The sequence below is a fragment of the Piliocolobus tephrosceles genome, chromosome 5 (genome assembly GCF_002776525.5).
Source record: "Piliocolobus tephrosceles isolate RC106 chromosome 5, ASM277652v3, whole genome shotgun sequence".
NCBI classification, from domain to species: domain Eukaryota; kingdom Metazoa; phylum Chordata; class Mammalia; order Primates; family Cercopithecidae; genus Piliocolobus; species Piliocolobus tephrosceles.
Genome location: NC_045438.1, coordinates 162,137,509 through 162,146,868, shown reverse-complemented (window position 1 = coordinate 162,146,868; position 9,360 = coordinate 162,137,509). Strand labels below are relative to the sequence as shown.

General features: G+C 39.7%; 1 protein-coding gene across 1 annotated transcript in view; it reads right to left on the bottom strand.

Annotated features, from left to right (window-relative positions):
* F13A1 (coagulation factor XIII A chain) overlaps positions 1-9,360 on the bottom strand; it is a 170,215-nt gene that overhangs the window by 79,300 nt on the left and 81,555 nt on the right. The window lies entirely within an intron of this gene.

Here is a 9,360-nt window from a genome sequence, read left to right as displayed (position 1 = left end):
TTCCTTCCTTCCTTCCTTCCTTCCTTCCTTCCTTCCTTCCTTCCTTCCTTCCTTCCTTCCCTTTCTTTTTTATAAGGTCTCGATCTGTAACGCAGGCTGGAATGCAGTGGCACAATCATGGTTCAATGTAGACTTGAACTCTCAGGCTCAAGTGATCCTCCCACTTCAGTAACCCTAGTAGCTAGGACTACAAGTGCACGCACGGCTAATTTAATTTTTTTTTGGTAGAGCCAGGGTCTCCCTATGTTGCCCAGGCTAGTCTTCAACTCCTGGGCTCCAGTGATTCTTCTGCCTCAGCCTCCCAAAGAGTTGGAATTAAAGGCGTGAGTCACCATGCCTGGCCCAGAGCTTCTTGTTTCCTTTGTAAAATTCACTTAAGTATTATTTTTATGATTGTTTAAACTGATTAAAGTTTTAGAGTTTTCTTAGAAGGTATTTCTATTTCCATAAAGAGCCTGGCATGTTATGGTTTAAATATGGAAGAGACTTTAGCAGAGAAAGGCAATCTTGAATATCTGGAAAAAACCTGCCACACTTTCAGATTACACTCATCTTGTAGCAGCAGACCTAAAGTGCAGAAGCAAAGACCTTTTGTGTTTAGATAATAAAACAAAGGCCAAGAGGTAACAGTTTCAAGGCATCTTGCCAGTTTTTTTCTGGGCACTGCTGAATCTACCTCTCTTGGTGTAATGTTGATCATGTTTAATTACAGTCAGAAGAATCTAGGTAGAGAGACCAGGAGCTTTTCCAAAAACTGGTGCCATTTCAACAATGTTTACATTGACATTACAATGGTGTGGAGCCTTGCTGGTTGAGGCATTCATGAATCAGCAATATTGGCATTCCCTGAGAGCTTGTTAGAAATGCAGAATCTCAGACCCCTCCCAGAACTCTTGAATAAGAATTTGCATTTTAATAAGATCACTGGGTGATTTGTATGCACATTAGTTTAGAAGCACAGGTCTGAGTTATAATGCAAAGACATTAGTAAGCAATGTGAAACACATGATTGAAGCATGTGTGTTTTGATTATGAAAATCACAGAAGAGACATTAAAACATGGTGAGCTTTTTTGTGTTTGCTGCCTCACCAACTAACAACTCAGCCTCATCACCTGCCTAGACCCCTCTTTTTGACTTGGTGTGTCTAGTTGTAGAGAAGTCTGCCTTCCCCACTGGTTTATCAGTTCATCGGGGGCAAAGGAAAAAAAAAATCTTCATCTTTCTGAATTTTACCAAGTGTTAGCAAAGACTGGGTGCTCAGTAGTTGTTCACCAATCACTTGTATAGTCAACAAGCATATAGGAAATGTACATTTGAGTAAGAATAAGACCTTCTGCCTGGAGAGAGATGGAAATAAACCAATCAAGTGGAAGTAAAGATTACTGATATTAAGACAGAAAAATGTAGAGGTAGAGTGGGAACCTGAGGAAGGGAGTTATCAGTTAGGTTGGAGGTTGGTGGTGGTGATGCTGGGGGCCTAACAGAGGGAGATGACACGCAAACTGGCCAGAAAAGGTCATCTACATACCTGAAACAGTTTTAATAAATGCGTAGTGTCATGAAACAATATGGCAGGCTCTGGGACCTGCTAGGAGCTCTGTATGGGTATTATGTAAGTAGGCAATAATGAATGAAATAAAAAATACTAGAAGAAAACGAATTCAAGATGTGCAAGCACCTTGTACTGTGAATGACAAACCCTTCACTGAAATGTGAGATTTACTCTGGCACTGAGTGGCATTTCCCAAGGATGGTCCCTTCTGGGGAGTGTTGTCTAGAAGATCACTATTCAATTTGATTTAGACATGCTATTTTCCCCCTTTAACTCTGTGTCCAGTCAGGTTAAAGTGAAGAACTTTAGTAACCACACTGTTAATTTGTTCAATGTAGGAAAAAAAATGAACTCTTTGGGGGTCTCTAAAAGACCTTGTTCAGCTAATTGCAAACTCATGTCTTTGATATAAATTTTGACTTTAGCTTATAGATTCATGGAATTACTAGGGTGCAGCAGGCTTTAGCCAAACGTTCTGGCCATATTAAAGATCAGTACTTCTCCTTGCAGTTGGATTGATTATTTAAAAATCTGTATCCATTATCGTGAAGATTGAAGAATGTCTTGGTAGGCTATCATGTGGTTGGGTCTTTGTGGGTAGGCAGGTTTAGCTTTGAACTCACATTATCATTCCCTTATCACTGAGACATAAAATAGGCTCTATGAATTTCAGAGGTAAAGGCTCTTAAACTGTGGTCCTGATAACTGATTTTCAAACAGCCATTAATTACAAAGGCTATTTATAGCATAGGGCTGAACTCAATCAGCTAAGGGGAAGAGTAAGGAAAAAAAGCTCTGTCCTCTACAGACCTTTTCATTGTTACTGCTGAGCTGTTCCCTGTTGCTAGATAAATCACAACTCTCATTTATTAGCATTGGGCAGATTAGCTACTGTTTTCTAATTAGAACATTGATTTCTGCGGAGCTCAGGCCCTGAACGAGGTAAGTTTTTGGTGACAGATGTAAAGGGTTAAAATAATATCTCCTCTCCCAAACAACAAGATATGCTTGGAGGACACTTCGAGGACATGTTTGTCCTTTTTCATGCCACAGTTGGCTGTTTTAACACCCTCTCATGAACTCAGGGTTTGACCGTGGCAGAATAAAGTGTCTTGGTCTTAGGTCACTGGTGGTCAAGTAGACAATACAAGTGCAGGGCTATGTACAGGAGGCATTATTCAACTTCATTAAGGCTACACTAAATTGCCCTCCCATATTACCTACAAAATTGGAAAATTTTCAAAAACTCCTAAAAGTCATTGTCAGCAACCTCAGTGGCATAATATAATGCAATACACTTCAAAACATGGTGCCAAGAAAAGATGAAGATCATGGAGTGAAGCAGAGACAAACATGGCTCAGCTCCTAACCAAAAACCTGAGATTTCTAATTTATATTTCAAAATCTAGAAAGTAATACATATAATTAAAATGCTGATCTTTTTGGCCAGGCATGTAATCCCAGCACTTTGAGAGGACAAGGCAGATGGATCACTTGAGGTCAGGAGTTCAAGACCAGCCTGGCCAACATAGTGAAACCCCGTCTCTACTGAAAAGACAAAAACTAGCTGGGCATAGTGGCACATGCCTGTAGTCCCCGCAACTCTGGAGGCTGAGGCAGGAGAATTGCTTGAACCTGAAAGAAAGAGGTTGCAGTGAGCTGAATGCACCACTGCACTCCAGTCTGGGCAACAGAATGAGATCCTGTCTCAAAAAAAAGGAAAAAGAAAAAGAAAAAAGAAGCTAATCTTTTAATTGTTCTGAACAGAATGGTGGAAACATCTGCTGTGGAGAAACGAGTGAAAAAGGGTCTCCACCTTAAAAGAGGTAGAGATTCTGGAACACAATTGGGAAATAATACAAGCTGAGAGTATCCCCCAATGGAACTGAGATATACCTCCAGTTAGGGGGGTGGGTTCTGGAATGACAGATGTAGGAGAATCTTAAGGGAAAGAGCAGACCCTAAGCATGCTACCAAAGATTGTTCATCTTCTTAAACTGTACTCCTCACTCCAATCTCTTGCAGAGTACTGAAGAGTAGATAGAATGTGGTACATTGGCCTCAAATTGTAGTTCAGAGGAGTAATCAAACTAATTTTAGATTGAGAAGAGAGAATTTCATTTATTACAGCAAATAGAATGTCCAGAGACAGGAGCGATGCAAGTTTGAGCAGAAATGAAGGGAAAGGAAACTGCATACAGAGGAAGAGACAGAAAGAGAGAGAGGGAGATATCATGAAAAAATATACATAGAAGAAAACAAAATTAAGGAGCATAAGTCATTTTCCCACAACCTTTTAGGAGATCACAGACCAAAGGCAACAAATTAAGGATCAAATCATACCATTACAGACCTAATAATAAATTATAAGCTGCAAGAAACAGAATACATATCATTAAAAATAAAAATTAATGACATAGAAGAAAACTTGAGATAATCAAAGAAAATGCTAATAAAAAACCAAAGTAATGAATTATTTAGAGAGATTCTAATAGTTCCATAGTTATGGAAAACAAAGATGATACAACATTAGGATAATTAGTGTCCTTAAAATAGAGAACCCAAGGATTTGGACCATCATGGTGGATGGGAGGCAGGACTAGATTGCTGCACCTCTGGACAAAGCAGCATGTGGAGGCTTGCACTGTAAATTTCAGCTCCAGGTCGACTGTAAGAACAAACCAGCAATCCTGAGAGGACCCACAGACTCTCTGAAGGAAGCAGACTCCTCCTGCAGGACCCGAGAGACGCCCCCTGCAAATACTGTGAGTGTCCCAACTGCGGAAGTGGGAAAGAGAGCCCCTCCTCTCCCGCACACAAATCTCCACTGGAGAAGCTGAAAGTCTGTTTGTGGGTGAAGGTTCTGACTTCCCCTGGGGCTGAGTCAACCTGGAGAGCTGAGGGGAATACAGGGGTAGAGGAAGTAGCAGAAAGGCCCTGGGAGCTTGCTGGGTCCCCTAGCAGGCCATCCCTGCCTGGCACCACAGAGATCCATCAGAACGGTGGACAGAGGAGCAGAGGGTAAAACTCCACATGGAGAAGGAAATCTCTAACTGAACTTTGTAGCAATTTGAATGGGGTGAGAAGCCTCCTGGCCAGAACTTGGGGGAGGGTGCAAATCTGGTGTGCAGACTCCACAGGTGTGGAAGAACCAAGCCCTTTTCTTTTGCAGCTGGGAGATGGGTAGACTGGGTCAGGTTTTCAAGCCCATCTTGCCCTCTGCCTGGAAATGGACTCAGGGCTGTCGAGGAGGGGCACAGTGAGAGTGAGACTGGCCCTTTGGTTTGCATGGGAGCTGGGTGACTCCTGTGACTGCCAGCTTCCCCCCACTTCCCTGACAATCTGCATGACTCAGCAGAAGCAGCCATAATCCTCTTAGGTACACAGCTCCAGTGACCTGGAAATTTCACCCCTGTCCCCCACAGTAGCTGCAGCAAGACCTGCCCAAGGAGAGTCTGAGCTCCCATGCCTAGCCATGCCCCTAGTTGATGGTCCTTCTCTACCTACCCTGGTAGTGGAAGACAAAGGGCATATAATCTTGGGAGTTCTGGGGCCCTACCCACTACTGGTTCCTTCCCATACCACCACAGCTGATGCTTTCTGGAAAGCTCCACCTCCTGGCAGGGGGCCAACCAGCACAAAAATAGAGCCTGAAACCACCAAAGCTAAGAACCCTAACAGAGTCCATTGTATCCCCCTGCCACCTCCACTGGAACAGACGCTGGTATCCACGGCTGAGAGACCCATAGATGGCTCACATCACAGGATTCTGTGCAGACAATGCCCAGTACCACTCCAGAACTGGGTGGACTCACTGGGTGGATAGACCCAGAAGAGAGACAATCACTGCAATTTGGTTCACAGGAAGCCACATCCATAGGAAAAGGGGGAGAGTACTACATCAAGGGAGTACCCCATGGGACAAAAGGATCTGAACAACAGCCTTCAGCCCTAGACCTTCCCTCTGACAGAGCCTACCCAAATGATAAGGAACCACAATACCAACCCTGGTAATATGCCAAAACAAGGTTCTTCAACACCCTCCCAAAATCACACTAGTTCACCAGCAATGGATCCAAACAAAGAAAAAATTCCTGATTTACCTGTAAAAGAATTCAAGAGGTTAGTTATTAAGCTAAACAGGGAGGGACCAGAGAAAAGTGAAGCCCAATGCAAGGATATCCAAAAAATTATACAAGAAGTGAAGGGAGAAATATTCAAGGAAATAGATAGCTTAAAGAAAAAACAAGCCAAAATTCGGGAAACTTTGGACAAATGTTTAGGAACGTGAAATGCTCTGGAAAGTCTCAGCAATAGAATCGAACAAGCAGAAGAAAAAAATTCAGAGCTCAAAGACAAGTTCTTTGAATTAACCCAATCCAACAAAGACAAAGAAAAAGGAATAAGAAAATATGAACAAAGTCTCTAAGAAGTCTGGGATTATGTTAAACGACCAAACCTAAGAATAATCGGTGTTCCTGAGGAAGAAGAGAATTCTGAAAGCTTGGAAAACGTATTTGGGGTAATAATTGAGGAATACTTCCCCGGCCTGGCTAGAGACCTAGACATCCAAATACAAGAAGCACAAACAACACCCAGGAAATTCACCACAAAAATATCTTTGCCTAGGCACATTGTCATTAGGTTATCTAAAGTTAAGACAAAGGAAAGAATCTTAAGAGCTGTGAGACAGAAGCATCAGGTAACCTATAAAAGAAAACCTAGCAGATGAACAGCAGATTTCTCAGCAGAAATCCTACAGTCGAGAAGGGATTGGGACCCTATCTTCAGCCTCTTCAAACAACACAATTATCAGCCAAGAATTTTGTATCCAGTGAAACTAAGCATCATATATGAAGGAAAGATACAGCCTTTTTCAGACCAACAAATGCTGAGATGATTCACCATTACCAAGCCACCACTACAAGAACTGCTAAAAGGAGCTCTAAATCTTGAAGCAGATCCTGGAAACACATCAAAACATAACTTCTTTAAAGCATAAATCACACAGGACCTATTAAACAAAAATACAAGTTAAAAAGCAAAAACAAAAAACCAAAGTACACAGGCAACAAAGAGCATGATGAATGCAATGGTACCTCACATTTCAACACTAACATTGAATGTAAATGGCCTAAATGCTATATTTGAAAGATACAGAACTGAAGAATGGATAAGAACTCACCAACTGTCTGCTGCCTTCAGAACACTCACCTTCCACATAAGGACTCACATAAACTTAAAGTAAAGGGGTGGGAAAAGGCATTTCATGCAAATGGACACCAAAAGTGAGCAGGGGTAGCTATTCTTATATCAAACAAAACAAACTTTAAAGCAACAGCAGTTAAAAGAGACAAAGAGGGACATTCTATAATGGTAAAAGGCCTTGTCCAACAGGAAAATATTACAATCCTAAACAAATGTGCACTGAACACCGAAGTTCTCAAATTTATAAAGCAATAACTAATAGACCTAAGAAATGAGACAGACAGTAACACAATAGTAGTGGGGGACTTCAATACTCCACTGACAGCACTAGACAGGTCATCAAGACGGAAAGTCAACAAAGAAACAATGAATTTAAACTCTACCTTGGAACAAATGGACTTAACAGATATATACAGAGCATTTCATCCAACAGCCACAGAATACACATTCTAATCAACAGTGCATAGAACTTTCTCCAAGATATACCATATGACAAACCATAAAATGAGCCTCAATAAATGTAAGCAAATTGGAATTACATCAAGCACTTTCTCAGACCACAGTAAAATAAAACTGGAAATCAACTCTAAAATAAACCTTCAAAACCATGCAAATACATGGAAATTAAGTAACCTGCTCCTGAATGAGCACTGGGTCAAAAACAAAATCAAGATGAAAATTTAAAAATTATTTGAACTGAATGACAATAATGACACAACCTATCAAAGCCTTTGGGATATAACAAAGGCAGTGCTAAGAGGAAAGTTCATAGCCCTAAAGGCCTACATAAAAGAGACCAAAAGAGCACAAACTGACATTCTAAGGTTACATCTCAAGGAACTAGAGAAACAAGAACAAACCAAACCCTAACATAGCAGAAGAAAAGAGATAACCAAGATCAGAGCAGAACTAAACAAAACTGAAACAAATAAACAAACAAACAAAAATATAAAAGATAAATGAAACAAAAAGCTGGTTATCTGAAAAGATAAATAAAATTGACAGATCATTAGCAAAATTAACCAAGAAAAGGAGAGAGAAAATCCAAATAACCTCACTAAGAAACGAAACAGGAGATATTGCAACTGACACTACTGAAATATAAAAGATCATTCAAGGCTACTATGAACACCTTAACACATATAAACTATAAAATCTTGAAGAGATGGATAAATTCCTGGAAAAATACAACCCTCCTAGCTTAAGTCAGGAAGAATTATATATCCTGAATAGAACAACAACAAGCAGTGAGATTGAAATGGTAATTAAAAACTTTTCAACAAAAAAATGTCCAGGAACAGATGGATTCACAGCAGAATTCTACCAGACATTCAAGGAAGAATTGGTACCAATCCTTTTGACACTATTCCATAAGATAAAGAAGGAATCTTCCCAAATTCATTCTATGAAGCCAGCATCACCCTAATACAAAAAACAGGAAAGGACATAACCAAAAAAGAAAACTACAGACCAATATCCTTGATGAACACAGACGCTAAAATCTTTAACAAAATACTAGCTAACTGAATCCAACAACATATCAAAAAGATAATCCACCATGATCAGGTGGGTTTCATACCAGGGATGTGGACATGGTTTAACATACGCAAGTCAATAAATGTGATACACCACATAAACAGAATGAAAAACGAAAACCACATGATCATCTCAATAGATTCAGAAAAAGCATTCAACAAAATCTGACGTTGCTTTATGATTAAAACTCTCAGCAAAATCAGCATGTAAGGGACATATCTTAACATAATAAAAGCCATCTATGACAAACCCACAGCCAACATAATATTGAATGAGGAAATGTTGAAAGCATTTCCTCTGAGAACTAGAACAAGACAAGGAGTCCCACTCTCACCACTCCTCTTCAACATAGTACTGGAAGTCCTAGCCATAGCAATAAGATAAGAGAAAGAAATAAAGGGCATCCAAATAGGTAAAGAGGAAGTCAAACTGTCACTGTTTGCTGATGATATAATTGTTTACCTTGAAAACCCCAAGGACTCCTTAAGAAAGCTCCTAGAATTGATAAAAGAATTCAGCAAAGTTTCTGGACACAGGATTAATATACACAAATCATTAGCTCTTCTGTACACCAACAGTGACCAAGTGGAGAATCAAATCAAGTGTTCAACTCCTTTTACACACATTTTCAAACATGAAGTGCTTCAGGGAATACAGTACCTATCACAACCAAACTATTAATACCTGAAAAGTGATATCAAAATAATTAGGGACTGAATCAAACAAAGAACCCAGGAACAGAGACTCTGTGATAACAGATTCAGTGGTGAGAACAATCTATATAAGTTAAGCATCTTTGGGATTTACAGTTATAGATGAATTTTAAAACTTGATAATATAAAAACAATAATCATCCTAAGAAAAAGGATAGGAGAAAGAGGAGAGGAAGACTGAAAATGGTAATGTTTTAGTGTGTTGGTCTCTCAGTTAATTGATACCATCTAACATTAAAGTATAATTTAAAAGTACATAATTACTTTATTCTTTTAATGGTTTTTATAATTTTTAATAACCTTAGGGAGACCTGTTAAGAAATGATATCTCTTGTAGTGAAGAAATATT